The sequence below is a fragment of the Coenobita brevimanus genome, chromosome 17, assembly GCF_032717465.1.
Source record: "Coenobita brevimanus isolate Jiangsu-jjx chromosome 17, ASM3271746v2, whole genome shotgun sequence".
In the NCBI taxonomy this organism is placed as follows: Eukaryota; Metazoa; Arthropoda; class Malacostraca; order Decapoda; family Coenobitidae; genus Coenobita; species Coenobita brevimanus.
The window spans coordinates 35582141-35605839 of NC_136970.1; positions in this window are offsets into that span (position 1 = coordinate 35582141).

Genomic DNA, 23699 nt, shown 5'->3' on the forward strand with positions numbered 1-23699 from the left:
AACAGTGTAAGCAGAAGGATTAGTTGTAAGGAAGAGATCAAGTATGTTGGAGCTCTCTCCAAGGCGGTCATGGATACGGGTAGGGTGCTGTACAAGCTACTCTAGGTCATTAAGGATAGAAAAGGTGTATGCTTGTTTACCAGGTGGATCAGTGAAAGGAGAGGAAAGCCAAAGGTGGTGGTGAACATTGAAATCTCCAAGAATGGAGATTTCAGAGAAAGGAGAAATGGATAGAATGTGTTCCATCGTAGAAGTAAGATAGTCAAAGAATTTTTTATAGTCAGTAGAATTACAAGATAAGTAAACAGCACAGATATATTTAGTTAGAGAATGACAGGAGAGCCGAAGCCAGAGTGTAGAGAATTCAGGAGAATCGAGTTCAGGAACACGAGAGCAAGATAAGTTGTTGCGTATATATACACAACAGCCACCTTTGGCTTTGAAATGAGTATAGAGAAATTAGGAGGATACAGAAAAGGGTTTGCTGTCAGTTGCCTCAGACAGCTGAGTCTCAGTCAGGAAAAGAAGGTGAGGTTTAGAGAAGGAGAGGTGGTACTCAACAGAGCGAAAGTTAGAGGAAAGGCCACGAATGTTGCAGAAATGAAGAAGAAGAGAGTCAGACAGTGGTTCCAGGCATGATTTCTAGCAATTTTAAATTGGGAAAGTGATTCAGATGTTTTTTATTTTAAGTAAGAGTTATATGCTAATGACTTTTGGGCTGTTGCTCTGGCACAGTTGCCATCAAACCATTTTGGAGAGTTCGATCTTTTAGTGAACTGTTGACTTGGTATGAATAAATCCATACCAATTAGTATTAAGTTGCAAATGTGGGACTTGGTAGAATTGGGATCACTAGAGAAGAAAGACTGCCATGGAACATCAGCAAGATAATTTCTAAATCCATCCCAGTCTGCCCTATCAAGGTGCCATCGGGTCACCCTGACAGGTTCAGAACGGGGAGGTGTGGGAGGGTTAACTAATGAGGCTTTGATGAGATTGTGGTCAGAGGATCCAAGTGGTGACAGTACCTCTATCCTGTATTGATCTGGATTATTTGTCAAAAATATATCCAAGAGATGGGCATTATGGTCAGGATTATCAGGTATTCTGGTTGGTTGCTTTACCAGGTTGGTTGCTTAAGTAGGTTCACATGAAATATTTTGGTCTTACCATCTCCAAGCATCACCCTGTAATCATTTTCAATGATGATCTCAACGATTCCAAAGGGCCTTTACCTACTCAGGAGTAACTTATTAAAGTCTGTTGGCAGAAAGACTAGTACTTTATCACCTACACTTATATACCTACGTCTGACTCTTATTATAGTGATGCATATATAACTCCTGCTTTACTGAGACTATCATGAACCAACTTACAGGTGTCTTCTGGTCTCTTTCCAAGATCAGTTACATATTGGCAGGTACAGTATTAAATACCAGTTCCTGATTTTCTTGCCAACCCATACGTCTCTAAGCAAACTTAAAGGACCCTTAACAGTGTGACCACAAAGGAGCTTGACTGGGGAGCCTCTCTGTATGCAAATACAGCAGCTGGTAAGTAGCAGTCCCAGTTATTGGAACACTCCTGGCACTTCTTTCTGATCACTAGTTTAAGAGTACTATTGAATTTCTCATTCAGACCATTAGATATTGGATGATGAGGTGTTGCAAATGACTGCCTTACACTGATAAATCTGCAAACTTCTCTCATCAAGTTTGAGGTGAGCTGTGACCCCCGTCACTGAGAATCTTCTGCTGGAATTTTACCGTAAGCATGTTTTTATTAGAGAATCTGCTATTCTTTCTGTGGTAATATCTGGTAATCCCACTGCCTCTGGGCATCTTGCAGCGTTGTTCACTATTGTAAAAATGTACTTGTTTCCCTTAGCAGATGCTGGGGTGATGGTCCTTACCAGGTCAATAGCAATCTCCTGGAAGGGAAAACTCTGAGTTGCCCTTTGCCCAAAGGACATTTAGTTATCCTCTCTTTAGGAATAGTTCGTTGGCAAATATCGCAGCTCCTGCATCACCTTTTTACATCAACAGTAATGCCTGGCCAATAAAAGCATGACAGAATATTATCTTCAGTAGTCTTGACACAAAGATGACCCCCAAGTAGACATTCCTGTACTAACCTCAATGTCTTAACCCTTGTATCCTTTGGAACTAATAACTGCTTTACCTCCTTACCATTTGTGTTACATGCCCTGTACCCTGAACCACCTTCCTTCAGCATGGAGAAGTTTCCACTATTGGATTTCTGACATCAACTCAGCAGACACTGGAGACTTTGATCTGCCTCCTACTCCACACCAGTGACAGTAGCTTGTTGTCTGATGTCTGTCTAATGCACCTTTAACGGGAGTACCTCCTTCCCTCTCTCCTTCAGTTGTTGATGGCTAACTATTGCTCCTCCTAAGTCGACAGCTGTGACCTCCAGCTTCGCAAATGGGTCGTTTTTCTGCTGGATGAAGTATTCTTCTCCTTGTCACTCCTCTGAAACCGATGTTTTCACATTCTAACCTACTTGCCATGGCCTAAAACGTTGTCGTGAAAAACAGCTCTCGGTATGTTGCCAACAATTAGGTCACAAATGGCATCAGTAATACATGTTGCCTCGATCTCACCAGTGTAGTAGGGAGTCCGGATCGAAATCTGTGCAACAGGACAAATCTGAGCAGTACGATTGATGAGGACGCACTTCTTGTTGCTTCCAGTTTTCTCCTCGGGTTTTACGATTTTTTCTTTACCAGGACAGCTAGTTTCTCTAAGCACCTCGACTTCTTGATCCACGACGAGTCCTTCAACATCCTTTAAGCCTTCCTCTATTGAGCTTGATCCAACAATTAGAGGGACCTTTTCACCTGAAAGTAGAGTGACGGATGTTGGTTGGTGCTCTAGACAGTACATGCTCCTGCTTTGTTTTCCTTTCCTCCTTGATCTTGATTCTTCTGTGGCAACTTTGGGATTCTGCTGTACTGTCTGCAGTCCTTTGCAATGCATCTGGTACATGAACACAAGCAGCGTCTTTTAGGGCTCGTCTACACGATGAGTTGGACGTATTGTGGTCGAGCATTTTTCGGATCAGTGTCGAGGCATGAGGACGGAGCATGGTGCTGACGAATCATGGCTGTCTACATGATCAGTCGCGCAGCATGGTTTTGGAGCACAGCACCGAAACTGTTCGTCGAAACTGACCATGTAGACAGAAACACTAAACCACCTAAACATCCTGGGCAAGGACATGCGGGAACTTAATATTAGCGTGGCCACCTGCGTCAACCACAGCCACACCACACATGCTGTGCAGTAGGCAGGAGGAATGGAGTGTGTGCCGGTGCTGACAAGTCCGACCAGTGACCCACAGATGTCACGGGTGCCTTTTGAGTGGCCCAGATCATTGACATTACAACTAATCGAACTATACAGAGACTGGCCATGTCTGTGGAACGTAAAATGTGAAGAATAGAAAAATAGAGATGAAAAGTACAAAGAATATGAGTTTAATAATTATGTGAAAATTATTGATCCTACATACACTCTCGAGACTGTAAAGAAAATAATAAACACATTACGAAGCCAATATAGAAAGGAGATAAAACTAATCTCTACATCTAAGAAGTCTGGTGCCAGTGCAGGAGAAGTATACGTACAAAAGTTATGGTACTTCAACCACCTCGGGTTCCTGAGTGATGGAGAAACGCAGAGGACGGCCACATCAACCATGAACCCTCTGGATGAGGTGAGTTTGTTTCTCTGATTTACCCATCATTACCATATGGAAGTCATGAGCTGCCATTCGCCCACCCACCTATACATAAATTGTGATGTTCAAAAAACATGTGCCTCCAAGTGTTTACTCTTAAATTTATTTACTGAACAGCATTATGTATACATTAAACACTATTATATGCTGGAAATCCTTGTATGGAAAATAACACCATTACATAGCACATGTATACAATTTCATGACTAATAGTCCAAGTGAATGATATCATCCGAGTCCAAGCTTTTACAATAATGGTTGCAATGGACATGTAGCTTACATATTATCGGTTGTTGTGCTGCCAAGATACTGCACCCTCATGGTTGAAGTAACGTATGATTATTCCTCACGGACTCTTTTGGCCTCGATGGTGGGATTGCCACCTCTGGCTCTGAAAAGGGTGAGCAACTCATCCTCTTGCCTAACTACATTCACAAACGATTCCTGCTCACTATGTGTTTCTCTATATGGGTGTAGTACAGTGTTTCCTCAGAAAATTGTTGAGAACAACACAAGCCATGAGAATTTTCTCTGCTTTAGGTGGGTCTAATGCAATAGGACTACATAAAACCCGAAATCTATTGGCAAGAATGCCAAATGCACCTTCTACAGTTCTTCTGGCTCTTGGCAATCTGTATGAGAATGTCCTTTCCTCCCTAGTCTGATCTCGGAAGCTGTATGGTTTCATCATGAATGGTGTTACTGGAAATGCGTCACCAGCAACTAGGACATACGGAACACGTGTTTCGCCTCCAGCAAGTGTTGTGTACCCCGGTAGTCCCGCTTCACCTGATTCTATTACCTGTTGCAATTTACATTGGCTCCACACAACCCCATCTGACACAAGTCCATTTGTGTTAACATTAGCAAAAAGGAATTGATAGTTTGCATCCACCAAAGCCAATAGGAAAATGCTGTGAGATCCTTTGTAGTCGTAAAAATACGATCCAGACCCAGCAGGGGCCTAAATGACGACATTCTTGCCATCAATTGCACCTAAACAGTTGGGGAAATTCCATTTTTCTTCAAATTGGTTGGCAACGTTTATCCATTCCTCAGGGGTAGAAGGTGTCTGCAAAGAGTGTAAAACATGTTGGATCACCGTTAGTATCATGATCGCATTTATCACATTATAGCACTAAACATCACCTAAACGTTTGCCCACATCTCGTACTTCTCAAAAGGACAAAATGTTGTATGTTACACCAAATTATTAGCCATATTCTATTATCGTGTATGCTGAGATTATGGTCATGCTATTATTGATACTTGATTGTACATTTGCTAATTAAACATCTTATGTTAATCATTATAACGGTGAAATATCATTCATTACCATCTCAAGTTGCATAGTAGACTATGTAGGTACAGAACAGGCCATACATATATTACAATGTTACTTTATAAAACCCTAACAGCATGCAGAGTGAATGGGGGAGGACACTGACACAATACTACCAAGTGCATTGGATGTGAGCGGGGACACTAGGCCGTCATCTCCACCGGCAGGCCAGCCCTTACAGCTTAAGAAGAAATGCTGGAAGCCAGACACAATGGAAAGGGCCGTGGAATATGCACTCCATGAGCTACAAACAATGTTGACCTCCTCGGCCAGCATCAATGACGACGCCTATTGCATGGGCACGTTCATAGAAAAAGAACTGTGAAGTATGGAATCACAGCAGCATTCTATTGCCAAGAAATTAATATCGGATGTACTGTTCCGTGGTAACATGTGACTGCTTTGTCATGAGTCCTATGTCGTTTACCAGCAGGAGGAACGACAGTGTGTGTTTGTATCCCAGCAAGACACATGGCATGCCTTGGTCATGCACACATGTGGTAGTAAAATGTATCATATCAACAGGTTCACGCTGGTAAGACTGAATTGTTATTACGTTATTTGGTGTAGCAATCGTCAGTATACTTACTGTACCAGCAGGAATTGTTGTCTGATGAGTTACGATAAATTATGGGACTTGGTTCTAATATATAATAGCAGCATATGAAGCAACATTGTTTCATTACCCTCTGCACCAGTTCAGGGACACTGGTTCTCTCTCTTTTTTTTTTTTTTTTTTTTTCAATAATCCCCCGTTTCCTCGCTCACTGTTGCCATGGGGGGGCTTCGGAGATGTTGATTGGGTCTTGATGGGTGGGGAAGCTGTGGTGGGGTCTCGACTCTACCCTCTCCTCTCTCCTTGGGTCCCTGTCGCTGCCTCAACTAATTTTGCGAGATTCTTTTCCTTATCCTATTGCTTCTTCCTCTTCCCCTATCATCACCAAATAGTGGAGGCCTTTGGTGATGATACTAGTCTCCGCCCCTTTTTTCATCTCGGGTGAGACTACTCCCTCCCCATGTGTTTGCCGTGCATGGTGACCCGTATATTCCCTGCGCCTCTCTATCCGGGAGTTGAGTCCACCATGGGGCAGGGTGCAGTTCCCTGTGGTGGGCAACATGCTTCTTTGGTAGGGGGGTTGGGGTAAGGCGGGCAGTCCAGTGCAAATTGGCTGGCCGTGTGTTGACTCAGTCAACCTTGGCTAGGGTTTAGCAGGCACTGTTTGGTGGGCACCACATTGGTCTGTGGCTGTCACCCCACACCAACCCATGTCCGCGTATACCTCTCCCGCTAACCCTGGGGCTGTTGGGTGAGTTGAACCCAACATCAGCCTCCCCTCGTTGGGCTCCGTGGTGGGTGGGGGGGTGGGGGGGTGAAATCTACCTTTTTTGTTCTATGGACAAAGTTATCTCCTCAGACCTGATTATGGTGACGACCCAGGACTCCCTTTCGATTATGGCCTCGATCTCTTCCCCTCCTCCTACACGTTCGATTGCTTTAAACACCCCATCCTCCTCGCCTACTGTGTGTTCCACTCCTCTAGCTTCTGCTCTGTCTACTTCAGTCAGCGCTTCTACTATCGTCACACTTCATCCTTACCTTCCTCCTTCACCTCCTGCCTCTAATCCTTCGATGTCCTCTGTTTCCCTCTACCGACCTCGCCCTTCTTCCTATATCCCTGACCCCTCCCTCACCTCCCCAATTTTCGGTACGCAGACATGGTAAAAATTTTTCAACGTATACAACATGACCGACGACCTCTCACTCCACCTCCATCTCCTTTGACAAGTAGGCAGGGATGTCACCATCTCGGCCCATCCGAATGGTTCCCGCCTCCTTGTCGTTCACATTGCTACCCAAGCCAAGGTTACATCTCTGGTCAATAATGCAGGACAACCCATCTCCGTGTCCCCAGACATCCAGCTCAATTCTACCACAGGCACTGTACGTTTACCATCTTCGATGTCCTTCGGCCAGAGGGCTTTCCCAGATTATGCTAATGATATTGAACTAATCCTTTTGGAACAACATAATCTAATACTTTCAGTTCATTGCTATACAATTCCTCCTCGTGGATGACGCCAAGAGCCTGGTAATATTGTTAAACTAGTTTTTGCCTCTCGCAATCTGCCCCCCACAATCATCATTGGAGGCACTGTTCTCCCAGTACGCGAATATATTCCATCTCCTCGTCAGTGCACATCTTGTTGGCGCTTTGGCCATCCAGCCAAGTACTGCCGATCATCCACAGTGCACCAACTGTGCACTGGCCAGTCATACCACCTCAGACTGCATTTCCATCATCCGATGCTGCCCTAATTGTCAGGGTGACCATTCTGCCTCCTACTGACATTGTCCTGCCTATCTCTCTGAAGCAGAAGTGTCTAGCGTCTGCTGGAAAACTGGCCTTTCCCTTCATGAGGCTCGCCGCAGAGTTCGCGGTCTCAGTCATCATCCTAATGTTACTTATGCAGTGTAGCCCGTCCTCCTCCTGTAGTAACTTCTAATCCCAGAACTATTTCTTCTTCCCCTTCTGCGTCTGTCCCCTCTTCATCTCCTCTCTCCTCTCGCCTTCCCACCTCTCACTCTATACCTACTCCTGTAACTGTTGTCTCCTCTTCTCTTCCTCCTACCACTCCTATTTCCACCTCTCCCTCCTCTCTACCTAAACCCCTTTCTACCTCAATCCCCCTCTTACAGACTCCTCTTGTTCCTGTCTCTAATTCTTTCTCTGTTTTAGATTCCTCTACCCCTACCTCCTCTTCATCCCCTTCCTTACCTATTCCCTCTCCTCGTCCTGCCCCTCATTCCCAACCTCGTCCTCCTCTCACTAAAGTTCTGTCTCTCATACCGGCCGTTTGACGCCTCTGGCCCAACGTACCATCTGACCCCCACCTTCCTCTATGGTGGTACCATTCTTAAGTGGCAGTTTGGGTGGGGCACCAACCTCTGTACAGTGTTGCCACGTGTTCCATACCCGCTATGTGAACGGCTCATATATATATATGTAATAGGCATCACAATAAGATAAACACATAAGAATATAATGGTAATGTGTGTATTATAATATATGAAAGAACAGTAAATTTATTATGCATAAAATATTTATATGTCAATACAGAAACGTGGCATAATTATTTTACAGTGTTGCTTAAAAAAAAAGTAATCACTTTTATTGGCTGTTACCGTATTTCTGGGGTGGGTAATAATGTCACAATTATGATTATAAGAAAATGTGCAGGAATATAAGAAAAAATATGCCAATTTCTTAGTAAAAAAAATATATACATTAAAACCCTCGTGAGCGGGAACACTCACACACACCCAGCCTGACCTGGCCAGAGCTTCCTCTATCTCTTTCCTTTGTGTCCTTGACTCAGACGGGATGGCAGCTCAGCCAGCTCACTACTCGCATCTACATAGGAATACATTCAGGATTGCTGAAGCCACTTGTCCATGAATCGATTAACAACATTACAGCAGAGAACTGGAAGGATGCTGTGAGGCTTGCAGAAAACCTACAAGATGATGATGCAAAGAGAGATATGGTGATTGACCATTTCCTCGATTCTTTCATTGTCACCCTCACATCTTCTGATGAGGATTCATCGTAACTCATCTATGAGGGATAGAGGAAGAGGCCTGTTTGGGGATACCTCTTAAAAAAAAACGCGCCAAGACTTTTACCTCCTGGGTGGTGTGGAAATAAAGTCAAATTTACAATATGTACATTATAACCTAAAAGAAAATAACCAAAATGTACCCTAAAATACCACAGACGAGAGAGAGAGAGAGAGAGAGGGGGGGGGGGAAGGCAGACCAGGGGCAGTGTTGAGTGCAGCTGAGTGAGAGATGAAGGAAGGGAGGGAACGAAGGAGGGAGTGAGTGATTGAATGAAAACAAATCATGGCGCCACAACAACGAGATCATCTGGCACCATATGTAAAACAATAATATTTTTAAACATAATTAGATATAATAAAATCAAAATAAAGAAATGAAAGCACAAGTTTATAAGTCACTCGTAAAAGAAACAAAATTCCCAAGGGTGAAGCACATCTCCCCCAGGAGAGAGAGAGAGAGAGAGAGAGAGAGAGAGAGAGAGAAGGCAGGCAAGGGGCAGTGTTGAGTGCATTGTCAAGCTGAGGGAAAGATGAAGGGAGGGAAGGAAGGAGGGCGAGAATGACTGAATGAAAACAAATCAAGGCGCCTCAACACCGAGGTCGTCTGGCGCCATATGTAAAACAATAATATAATAAAAAACAAAATAAAGAAATGAAAGCACAAGTTTATGACACATAAAAGAAACAAAATTCCCTAGGGTGATGCACATCTACCCCCAGGAGAGAGAGAGAGAGAGAGAGAGAGAGAGAGAGAGAGAGAGAGAGAGAGAGAGGTATTGCATGTATGGAAAACGTGGCAACACTGTACAGAGGTTGGTGCCCCACCCAAACTGCCACTTTAGAATGGTCATAGTCTAGTGGTAAGTGCAGACTACCCCTGCCCATCATCCTGCTTCTCCGGCTCATAAAGTTCGTGCAACGAATACCCGTCCCTCTCGATTGATACACTCTCCCGCATCAAAGTCTACACCTCAGCAGTCTCCTCAGCCATGTCCCCGGACTACTCCACAGCCGGCTAACTGTTGCACAAAACGCTCTGGAGATGACGACAGTGAAACGATCCCCAAGATTATGGATTACATTTTAACTTCTACGCCAGATTCAGCAGACAATGCTGTACCCTCTCCTTCCACCCACTCTGTTGAAGTTCATCCTGTGTCACCTGACCTCCCTCCTACTCCTATCCCTCCTTCATCTCCCCCTCCTTCACCTTCTGTCTCCTCCTCCTCTTTACCCCCCCTCTTCTTCCACTTCCAGTACTGCATCCCCTCTATCTCTCCCCATGCCTCCAGGCTATGGTGACCGTCCTGCTCATCCACCAGTTCCACCTTCTACCCCTATTCCTGCTATTGTAACGACTCGATGATTTATTATTCCGTAATATATTTTCCAGTGTACTATATTTTACTCCCAGTGTAATTTATTTTACTTCTTATGTATTTATATTTTACTTCCTGTGGGTTATATTTTATCCTTAGTATTACTTTCCTTTTATCTTTCCTAGACACTATTTCTCTGTTAGGTTTTACTTTTATTTGGTGTTTTAAAGTTTTAGAAACATACATAGTCTTACGGCCCACCGCAAACTTCCCAACCAGACCTCGTTCTTCCTAATAGTTATTAGTTTTTATTTTACACAATGGCTTCCATCATACAATGGAATATCTGCAGTTTTACTGCACATCCACCAGACCTCAGGTTTTTAATTTCTCAATATAACCCCCCGATTCTCTGCTTACAAGAGACACACCTCCCCCCCCCCTCCCTCCATTCCGTCTTATTCATAAATGAGTCTACCACATTCCAGTATGATACCTGTCTCCTGATACATGTTGACATTCCTTTTCAAACCCTTTCAGTTACGACTACTATCAAATGTACCTTCGTTAGAGTGTTGCCATCTCGGTGGATTACAGTGGTCTCACTATACATCTCCCCTTCAGTGCCCATCAATTTTACTGACCTCGATCAACTTTTATCTGCCCTTCCCCCTCCTATCCTGCTTTTAGGTGATTTTAACTGTCAGAACCCCCTCTGAGGTGAGTCTTTTAACTGCATGTGGGTGCTCCTTGGAGGAATTCCTCTTTGCCCATGATTTATACATTTTTAACACTGATTCCCCAACCCTTTTTGACAGCTGTACCCAAACTTTCTCTGCCATTGACCTGTCCGTCTGCACCCCAATGCTTTCCTTGGACTTCACATGGTCGGTCTTGAATGATTACTGTGCCATGGACCATTTCCCAATCCTCCTAAACCCTACGTCATACTATCCGGTCTCCGGCCCTCCTTGATGGCGCTTTGATAGGGCAGATTGGGCAACCTTTACATCCTAAGCTGTTCCTCCCACTCCTCTTCTGTTCTACCATGATCAAACTGCTATGCTTTCCTGTTTCCGTGCCTTTCTCCTTACGGCTGCCCGAGCCTCTATTCCGCTTACCTCCCGTCCCAGGTCATCGAAATGTGTGCCATGGTGGAATAACCAATGCACTTCAGCACTCCGGGTCAAGAGGGCCAGGTGGAAGAGCTTCCATAGGAAAAAGGGCACTGCGTCGGAGGTCCAAGCTTTTATACTTTTTCAGCAAGCTAATGCTCTCCTTCGCTGCACAATCCATCGATCAAAAAAGGATAGCTGGATGTCTTATGTTTCTACTATTGTCTCAGACACACCCATTCCACAGATATGGTCCCGCATCAGGAAATTAGCAGGTAAATGGTCACGAACTCCAACTCCAGTCCTCACCACCAATGATGGAACCATAGGCAATGTTTTTCTGGTCACCAGTCTTCTGGGTCACCATTTTAATCAGATTAGCAGTGGGTCTCATCTCCCCCCTACATTTTTAACAACCAAAAGACGTTCAGAACGGATGCCCTTACGGTTCACACTGTTGTCAGATGCGGCGTACAATGCCCCTTTCTCCAGCTCGGAATCAAAGCGGCTCTAACTGCTTGCGGTTCTACCTGTGAGGGACCTGATGGAGTACACTACAACATGATAAAACATCTGTCCCAGCCGGCCCTTCACTTTCTGCTTAAAATATATAATACTATATGGTCCACTGGGAACTTCCCTAATGAATGGAGACAGGCCTACCTCCTACCATTCCTTAAACCTGGTAAATCTGGGTCATCACCTGGAGATTATTACCCTGTTGCTCTTGTTAGCTGTCTATGCAGACTGATGGAACGTTTGGTCAACTCTCCCCTAAGGTGGCATTTAGAATCACGTGGTGGAATCTCACCCTTACAATATGGTTACTGCAAGGGGCCGAGTACCCTAGACCCCCTGATGAGGCTAGCAACCTTTGTCCAACAAGCCTTCACTAACTCAAAGGTGGTCATAGCTGTGTTTTTTTTATCTCAAAAAGGCTTATGATACAGTCTGGAGGTATAACATTCTCCGTGTTCTACAACACTCCAGAATTAATGGCAATTTGGGTGTCTTCTTACAGAGCTTTCTTTGTAACTGGACCTTCTGTGTACACCTTCAGAATGTCTTATCCCGGTCTTATGTACAGCATGAGGGTGTCCCACAGGAATGTGTGCTTAGCACTACTCTTTTTATCCTTGTAATAAATGATATCGTTTCGTCACTCCCACATGGTGTTCGTGCTTCATTGTATGTAGATGATTTTGCTATATATGCCACTGGAGAGGATGTCTTGGCCTTATGAGCCCTGCAGCAATCAGCTATAGATGCCGCTGCAGGGTGGGCCATGGATCATGGCTTTAAATTCTCCCCCACGAAATCCTGTGCTATAACTTTTATGACCCGTCATTCAATCCCTCAACCCCCTCTTACACTATATGGTACCCCCCTGCCATATCGATTATCAGCCCCTTTCCTTGGCCTTGTCTTTGATTCTCGACTGACTTAGTCCCCGCATCTTATTTCCCTTAAGACCTCTGCTTCCCTCAGACTTCGGTTATTACAAACTCTTAGTCATATGTCCTAGAGTGCAGACCGTACAACTCTGCTCCGTCTCCATACTGTCTTAGTTTTGTTGAAAATTGATTATGGCTGGCAGGTTTATGCATCTGCCTCATCTTCCTCCCTTTGTTGCCTAGATTCTGTTCACCATCATGGTTTACGTCTGGCGTTGGGTGCTTTTCGCCCCACCCTGGTTACACGCCTGTATGTCGAGTTGGGTATACCCACTCTGTCCTCCAGACGTGACAAGCTAACTCTTCGTTACCACATTCGCCTTCTTCAACACCCATCTGCGGGTTTCCCTTCCTCTGTTATGCACCTCCCCTCTCCTTTTCCACCCTCATTAGCTTCATCTTTTCCTTGTAGGGTCTCCAATTTACTTGCATCCTTTTCTTTCCCTGCTATTCCAGTTCTTCATCTGAGAGATTCTATGTTTCTGCCTTGGCTTCTTCCTCGCCCTATTGTTTGTGATGCCCTGCTCTCTCGCCCAAAGTCCTCTTCCACCTCCCAGGAACTCTATCATCTTTTTATGGATCATATGCGTTGTCACTCCTCAGCGACCCCAGTGTACACAGACGGCTCTAAGTCTTCTGTGGGCTTTGGTTTTGCTGTTCTTTTCCCAGACCATACCTATCAGATCCTCCTTCCACCAGTTGCCAGTATTTTCACTGCCGAACTGCTGGCCATTTTACTGGCGCTTCATGTTATATACCGTTCAAGTTTACATGTTAGGACTCCATATTATAAATACAATCAATTATAGAAAACATGATAGATAGATAGATAGATAGACAGACAGATAGAAGCAGCAAGTCAGAGGTATTGTGTCTGCAAGAATCGAGCAATGCTAAACATGCTTACACACTCTAACTCAAGGAATGCTTTATAGGCACACGACAGCACCTAGTGACCATACACACACATACTCACACACAGGTTTCTAGAACATTCCAACAACAGTGTAACACACGTGACACGACCCCTGCTATACAAGAATTTAGGAAGCAGAGCTCAGAAGGAGGTTAGCCATAGAACCGGCAGGTAGTAGGGAGAAGGAGCCTAGCAACATGGGCGAGAGGGTGGAAGAGAAAGAGAGAGAGAGAGAAAGAGCAAGACAGGGAGGTTAGCTCGCGGGACTCTATACTTCACTCGTGTGTGAGAGACTTTGTTAATATTTCCAAGACAAATAAAAATAGTCCCATACTAATCTTTACCTCTCCTGTCAAAGTTATTGTAAGATATGGCGGCAGCGAACGTACGAACCTCGTCTACGAATCTACAGTGAATTTCTACAAAAGCAGGCGAGACTCTAACCAAGATTAGCTTCAGTTCTACAGTGAATTCCTACAAAATACAAGTTACAAGCCTATGAGTCTACAAGCCTACGAGTCAACGAGTGTACAGTTGATTCTGCATTATCAAGATTGAAAACAAAAAATACCTCTCGCAACCAATAACTCACAACCAGCTCCTGACAGTATTCTCTCCAACCAGCCCCCTCCGTCTCCCTGATCATCATGCTGATTTGGAGGTGAAGAGGTCACAGGACGCCTTGCCAATAGTTTAACAATGTACTGATACAAACAATCTTGCAATTTCTACGACGAACCAACGAACTACAACCATCTACAATCAACTACAAGTAACAACTCTACGAGTCGTCTGTATAATCTTCTACATGCACCTACAAGTAGCGGCAGTCTTCATCCCACAACGAGTACATCACAAGAGAAAAGGACCGAGAATACATCGAGGAAGAAAAACATAACAAACAAACGAAGAGCGAGATACGACTCACAACTCACAACCACCAGACCTCACCCTCCTCTCTCTGCTACCTCCACCCAACCTCCACCGCTGACGCAGGAGTGCGAGAAGGTCAAGACGACGAATCAAATACCAAGTCCATATTCACAACTGATCTTACTCACTCTTCACTCAAGTTACTCATCGCTACTCATTTACTCACCACAGCTACCACTGTGGGAAGTCGATGTTACCATACATGTTTGCTGACACGACGCCACGCCTATCAACGTGTGTCTGACACCCCACAACACGTCAATCAACCCGTGAAGAACAACGCTATCACCACGTGCAACACCACTCACACCATTCCCACCACGGTAAAACTTAGTGAGTTACATAGTTATTTCATTTATACAATACATAGTGATAGACAAAAAAAACTACTGCACAAACATATAATACGTGCTACATAATTACAACTTAAATACATATACCTAATTCAATTATCTTCATAATTCAATCATTAAATACTTACACCAACAATAAATATTCTACACTGTATATATTCATTCATTTATTATAGCATTTATTTACTACCAACGAGTGTTACCATTTATACCTACGTAAAATACGTGTTTCATACATACAACTATACATTATAACATCTACAAAGTAGTAAAGAAAATATACTATCACAGTTACTCAGTGAGCGATTAAAAGAACTGTATTAAACATTTATTAATTAAAGCTACCTAGTGGAAACAGACAAATTAAGTTACAAGGAAAACCAGGAAAAGAAAAAAAATGGCCAACACAAATGACGTTAGCAAGAATGAACAACATCTTCCACACAGTCGTGAAGACAGATTTCCACACAGTGCTGACACATATATTGCCCACGATAGGTACAAGTGAACAAGTGTCTATAGTTATTACTGTATATAGTGTATATAGTTAATACTGTATATAGTGTATATATATTTTTTATATTAAATAACAAAATTTGGGGCTATAAAATATAATTTTCAGTAACATCTGTGCAATATAAACTAAACCTTAAAAAAGGTCCCAAGGAAATTAGCCAGCAATTATGCAACCTCGAACAATACCGAAAAATCGTAGACAAACGAAGAAAAACAAACTATAGAAAATCAATACATACAAAAAGAGAAAAAAAGAAAAAAGAAATACAATATGATCACATAACAAACAAATGAAAATAAGTGTGTGTTACTACAAATGCCAAAATACCACATAAACTCCTCCTATAAGTTAAACAAAAAGCAAATTAGTGTTCTCCACAAGCAAGTGGCATGGCACATCACATAAACTCCTATAAGTGAAACAAAAAGATAATTAGTCTTCTCCACAAGCAAGTGGCGGGGCACATCATCACATAAACTCCTATAAGTGAAACAAAAAGATAATTAGTGTTCTCCACAAGCAAGTGGCATGTCACATCATCACTATCATCAACCGCAGCATGACCAGATTCAATGTCAGGACTGCAATTATTACAATTATGTAACTACAAACGATATGTAACAATTATGTAATGGCAAACGATTGCATTATATTACACTTCCTACGATTATGTAACGACAAACGATATGTAACAATTATGTAACGACAAACGATTGCATTATGTTACACTTGATACAATTATGTAATTACAAACAATATGTAACAATTATGTAACAGTTGCATTAACAAGATGTAACTTTTATGTAACTTTAACTACATTTATAAGGCCAACAAAATTATGTAACAGTTTTTTCATTCATTCATTGCTAGACGCCATGTATCCCAAACGGGGTGGCCAAGGGCTTAGAGTTAATTGTTTTACAGGGAGGAGCACTAATCCTCCACCAACCCCACTTGACACGTAGGGATGCCAACAGCATCTGGTGTTCCCAGGCGGTCACCCATCCAAGTACTAACCAGACCCAACGTTGCTTAACAAAATGTAACTACAATTATAAGGCCAAAACAATTATGCATTACCATAATATTATGTAACAGTTCATAAAATGTTACAATTATGTATTACTACAATGTAACAATTACAATACAATTATGTAACGATGCACAATGTTACAATTATGTATTAACAATGTTACTACAATATTATGTAAAATCATACAATTTTACCACAATTCTGTATTACCAGAATCATCATACAAGATAGGTGAAATATTAGACATTACTAAAGGGATAACTCAATATATAATGTAATAACCTAGCAGTATTACCATTGCACAATTATATGCGTATGTCTGTTATACATACACATCTTACAAAATGTCATACAACAACCATTGCATTAATTCAAATATGCATACAACTTGTTTAAAATGTAATATTACTAGATCATTGCAATTTACCTTGAATATTATATGTATACAATATTATAATCAATATTATGTATTAATGGATTAGCATATATCAATGATGATTGCTGTCAGAGGACCTCCAGCGGCGTGACCAAGCAATGTTAGGACTCCATATTATAAGTACAATTAATTATAGAAAACATGATAGATAGATAGATAGATAGATAGACAGATAGAAGCAGCAAGTCAGAGGTATTGTGTCTGCGAGAATCGAGCAATGCTAAACATGCTTACACACTCTAACTCAAGGAATGCTTTATAGGCACACAACAGCGCCTAGTGACCATACACACACATACACACATACTCACACACAGGTTTCTAGAACATTCCAACAACAGTGTAACACACGTGACACGACCCCTGCTACACCAGAATTTAGGAAGCAGAGCTCAGAAGGAGGTTAGCCATGGAACCGGCAGGTAGTAGGGAGAAGGAGCCTAGCAACATGGGCGAGAGGGTGGAAGAGAGAGAGAGAGAGAGAGAGAGAGAGAGAGAGAGAGAGAGAGAGAGAGAGAGAGAGAGAGAGAGTGAGACAGGGAGGTTAGCTCGCGGGATTATACTTCACTCGTGTGTGAGAGACTTTGTTAATATTTCCAAGACAAATAAAAATTGTCCCACACTAATCTTTACCTCTCCTGTCATTGCATGACAAAAAAAGGAACGAAGATTATCTACTTACAAAACTACTCAAGTATAACAACCGCTCGTCCACGAGTATAATATAAGTATAACTGATCTACAAAACTTCATTACAAGCACTTACAAAGTTATTGTAAGATATGTAATATTACTAGATTTTATTTTCACATTCACTAAGTGCACTACATGGTATTCAGTCTATCCCGGCCAGCAACCCGCTAGTGTTGGAGATATAGGAATGATTGTTCCATATTACCACCAGATTGAATCTGTCTCCTTCTGTTGGGTCCCAAGCCATGTTGGCATATCGGGTAATGAGAGGGTTCATTGCCTGGCACGTGCAGCTGTCACCTCTCTCTCTGTCACACCTGGTCCTATCCCAGCAACTGATTATTTCCCGATTGTTACCTGTCTCCATGGCCAGCGGTGGCAAGCAGAATGGACATCTACAACTGATAACAAACTCCGCTCCATCACACATACTGTCACTCCCTGGCAGTCGTCCTCCCATTGCAACAGGCATTGGGAAACAGCCCTAACCCGTCTGCGCCTTGGTCACACGCGTATCACACATGGCTTTCTAATGTCAGGAGGCACTCCTCCGATCTGTCAATGTTGTCAGGTTCCACTCACCATCCACCATCTTTTGCTTGACTGCCCTCAGTTCCACGCCGTGCGCAGATGGACTCTCCCGTTCCTTTACTCCCTTGGACATCCCCCTACCTTAGTCGATCTTCTTGGTGAATCCCCCGTGTTTTCCATCACACACCTCATGCACTTCCTATCTCAAACCCGTATCTTGCCTCACATTTAGTGTCTACCCCGTCTTCCCCTTTGCTTTTATTGCACCATAGCTTACCCATCATTTTTATGCATCGGTTTTAGTGCCATATAGTACTCTTGGGCTTGGTGCTAGGTCTTATTACTTACTTACTTACTTTTTCAATAAATATCACTCATTCTTTCATCACTGACGGGACACCTACGCTGTATACAAGGGCATATTATAGTTATTAATATATCCCTTATATACTGATACCCACTACCGACACTGTTAATGTCCAGTATGAAACCATGTTAATGTTATCAACACAGCATGCTATTTATGGATATACAATATAAAAGTATTATTAACAATATTTCCACCTGATTTAAACAATACAGGCAAGGAATGAAATTATGTAAATATAGCAGTTATGAGCATTCAATATAGTACAGGGATGAATAAACAAATGTACTGTTTGCATGCATACATTGTCGTGTACAGTTACATGCATTACTCGGATGGTGAAACTCAGTCCTATAGTATTATCTGATATGATTGTGGGTTCATGCACACGTATATTACTGAACACAAAAGGCATACCTTAATATATTCATTCCTTAGTGCTTTGTAAATGGCATCACATGTCTCGGGAATGATTTTCATGAGGGAACACCAGGAGATACGTGAAGTGTACACGTGGCTTCTGTAGCTCCCACCTGTTGCTAAATATCTCAGTGTCACTTCAAGTCATGCTCCTGCACTTATCGCGTCCCTCATATTTGTGTCAGTCATTAATATCAGTGGACGCACTTTATCTAGGAGTGTGGTGAACAATTCAGGGCTCATCCGAATGTAGTGGTTTACGTCCTCTTGGTTCCCTCACTGCAGTTCACTGAACAGTTTGGTGTAGCTTTCACATCGTTTGTTTTTCAACCATGTCCTAACCCACACACTCCACACTGGTTTTCTTTTCTTTAGTATCATGTCCGTGGCAAGAACACACAACAGTGCAGCCATCCGCTGCTGTCGTCTCTATGTTGGACCCATACACCTCTCCTACACCTCTCCTACACAGCAGTCTGCCTCACACTCTGATACCGTCTGTGAGAAGGTACTGTGTAGACTGCTCTTCCGCTATTCATTCCTCAGCACCATGATCTGTCCCCATACCTTGACACTGATCCGAAAAATGCTCGACCACCATACGTAGCAACTGATCATATAGACAAGTACTTGAATTTAGTTCCCGCGAGTCAGTGCCCAGGAAGGTTAGGTGATTCAGTGTTTCTGTCTACACGGTCAGTTTAGGAACAGTTTCGGTGCCATGCTCCGAAACCACGCTGCGCAACTGATCGTGTAGACGAGCCCTTACTCTTTCAATAAGACTTGAGTTACTTGACTTGCACAGGGTTCTCCTATGCACTAGCAGTTCCTTCTAGTTGGACCACCATGTGCCGTGAAGTATTGCTTAGTAAAGCTCCTTTAGTGACTTGGGGTTACGTTCTTCCAGGAATACCCTTAGATCGTAATGGGACTTCCACAAGACCTATTCCTTCAGTACTAAATCAAGTAAATTGTCTTAAATCTAATCAATCTGAGATATTTCAATTCATCTTTCGAAATACCTTGTCATACCTGCGGAAAACTGACTCACCGTTTCACATTTTTCAGGGAAAGTGTCATGAAATTATTGATGATATCGTTCCTGTGTTGGCATGGACAATTGTGAGATAACCTTTTTCACTTTGACAGTCTTCAGCACACTCAGGTGATAAGCGCACACACGCTTGCAGTGCCTCTCCTGTTAACAACGAACTCAAGTTGGTAGCCCATACCTTTATTTCCCATCCATGGGTCTGAGCATGTCTTTCAAATCTTTTTATTTATGCATCAATGACATCAGTATTTTCGTCGACCTTAGGGAGCTTAATCTTAAAGACATTTTGAATGTCTAGGATTAATTGTTCCTTGCTGATGAATATTTAATCACTTAGCAAGTTCAAGTTCTAACTCTTTTGCCTCTAAGGCTAACTGAGCTTGTAGCTTTGAGTTTTCATCTTTCTGCTTTGCCTTTTCATCTTCCCTAGCTTCCGCGCTTCTTTGTCTTTCAGCCTGAAACAAGGCCTATATAAAATCCTGTAATTCCACTCCATCGTAACTAAGTTTTTCTACCAGGGCCGCATACTGATTCTTTAAATCATATTCACTCCTGATGATCAAGCGCAAGAGAGGCGAACACTTCATATGTTCACTAAAATACTGGTAAATCATTAAGATTCTTAACAAACTCTGGCATTGATTCCCGGGTCTGGGCACCATATTTGTTATACGTTCACGGGATAACAGAGGTATATGGAGGAAAACCTTGAAGGTGCGATTTTTTTTTTTCATTTTACTTTATAAACTATTTACATACATACAGTTCCAAAAACTTCACAACGCCATCGGGCGAGATCTAGGACGAAGGTCATATTATCCATCAAAAATCACAGCTGTAAAGCCACACTACACAGTTCAATATTTTCCGGCACACACACACACACACACACACACACACACACACACACACACACACACACACACACACACACACACACACACACACACACACACACACACAAAACACCGTAAATCTCTAATAAATCCCAGTACCAAGCCACAAAGCTTAATCAAACATATCTTGGCACAAACACAATATCTTGGCACAAACACAATATCTTCGTACAAGCACAGAACCTTGGCACAAGGAGCCACTAAAGTAAACTTCCAGGTGGAGAGGTTAAGTTCCAGTCTTTCCTTATGGTACTGCTGACCCTCTGCTCAGCCGGCCTGTACCACACGAATCACCAGACACGCTGCTTTGCTCCAGACTGAGACCTTTCTCCAACTACTGTCTCTCATCTCACACCTCTCCACATCGCCTCTGCTAAGCACTGTGGGTAATTATAAAAATACACAGAGTACAAATTAATAATAATTCCCAAGCGATAAGAAATAACTGGATCTCACTATGTGATCAATTATCACTAAAAAGTTTAACAATAACTTATAGAGTAAATTATCTCTGCGTGATTCTGTACAAATTCATGAATCAAAACACTGATCCCAGAGTCCAAATGATTCATAACGAAACGAAACATAAACTATGAATCTTGAGAAAATTACAAGACAAAACTCATCCCTGCTTCCTAGGTCGTAGGTAACATCACAAGGTTGTAATTTACATCCGGTGACTACACACAGATCTACCGTACACAGTGACTGTTTTTGTCAGAACTGTAACAGTTTCCATTTAGGCAACGGCTTACGAAAGTAGAATATCATTTAGGTGTCCAGTTACACTACTGAGAAAACATGGCCATTGAAATCAAAGTTACCAATATGAAATGTATTTACTGAACACATGAATGAATCATTTAAAATGAAACCCATCATGTTAGGCTATAATTAAAGACACATGCATGGAACTGTTATATATAAGATATATTTAATCATTATACTATTGAATATTATTTTAAATATACTAAACTCAGTGTTGGTTACTTCGTTCTTCCGTGATCCCTCCGTCGCTAGAGACCCTACACTGGACAGCCGACATATTGGTGCAATAAGTGGATGTTTGTTGTTGTTTTAGATTTGTCCATCTAAACAATCTTCATATGAAGAGATGGAGATTAAAAAGGAAATCTTCAGTTGCTCAGATTAACAAAATATACTACAACTATAGCGACATTTCATTCACCTACGAATCATATATCACAGCAGATAAGGAAATGTATTATTACACGAATATGCAGTCCGCCAGCTCCCTGGCTGTGAGGCGTTGGCACAAACATGGCGCCATGTCGGCAGACCAATCAGCCAGCAGTTGAAAATATTGGCAGTCCAGTCTCTCTTTTTGTAGGGTCTCCATCCGTCGCTACTGGGCCAACCGCCTTTCTTTTGTCCCCCTTCAAGGTCGAGGAATCATCACATAATATACTAAAGGAGGATACAAACGATCAGTCAGACGCGGATCCTATGTACAGTATTAAATCATACATGTAGAAGAAAAACAAGAGAGACATGCGAAATTAGAAATAGAAAATGCAGTATCACTCTAAGCAATCGTATGTTATTCCACCTATGTAATGAAATACACCCACAATTATTAACAAAAATGCATGCAAATAGATACTCAAAAACAACCTCACGATCTCGCACGAAAATGCGGACACACACACACACACACACACACACACACACACACACACACACACACACAAATAAAAACACATTCACAAAAATAAAAAATAGCTAAATCTCCACGAAAAAGAATTCAGAAATACATAAACACAGCTATACAGACAGATATAAGCACACACACACACACACACACACACACACACACACACACACACACACACACACACACACACACACACACACACACACTCAAGCACACGAACATACTAATGCACAAAGGAAAAAAAAACACAAACGTTCAACCTCACAGGAACACAGACCCAAAAACACACATGCTCATAATCAGAGAGAGAGAGAGAGAGAGAGAGAGAGAGAGAGAGAGAGAGAGAGAGAGAGAGAGGAATCCTCTCCTGGTCTAGTACTTCAGTGTGGTTAATTATGTAGGTGAGAACGAACTCATTTTGAGTCTCAAGTGGTGAATGTCTGTTCGTTTGTCTGTCCGCTTGCCTCTCGTACGATGGTTTGTGTTTTCACCGTAGCATAATATACTCTTAATTATCTGGGGATACTGAGAATAAAATAATAATACCGATGGATCTCAGGGTGTCTACTTATCATTCTTTCGGCTGGTCTTTTGATGTGTCTGTCTGGCTGTCTTTTAAGTTCTTCTTGCACGAGGCCGTGATCTCAGCTTAAGTTAAATCGTCTGGTGATGGGAAAGAAAAAACAGTCATCACTCTAAAATGATTATTCAGAGACTGTCTGTCCATCTGTCTATCTGCCTGCATCATATTTTTGCCATTACGATAGTGTTGCTTTTCTACCTTAGCCTAATAACATCGTCCAGAGGTAGCAAGAGTAAAATACTTTCATTGCAAATTAATGATGCAAAGAGTGCAAAAAGGAAGAAATACTCTCTTTCCCCCCTGTCGTTCAGTATGTCCTCCTGCCTGTATTTGTCTATCACCTTTTCCATCATGGAGCGGGACTTCTCTCCTAAGTTGAATAAAACTGCTCGACAGCAGCAAGCGTATGCTTGCCTATCTTTCTACCATTTCCTATGTCTGTCTGTTTGCCTGTTCTGGAGAGTGATGGACTGTGTTTCTCACCTAAATCTAAAAAAAAACATGTAACGGTAGTAATATCTATCTATCTATTGCCAGACGCCTCAATCCCGTTTGGGGTGGCCACAAACAAATCGCCTCCAAGTCGCCCTGTCCCCCGCCATCTCACTGCCCTGCTCCCAACTCACACCCCCCTCTCTCATATACCTCTCCACCCCATCCCTCCATCTCATCCTCG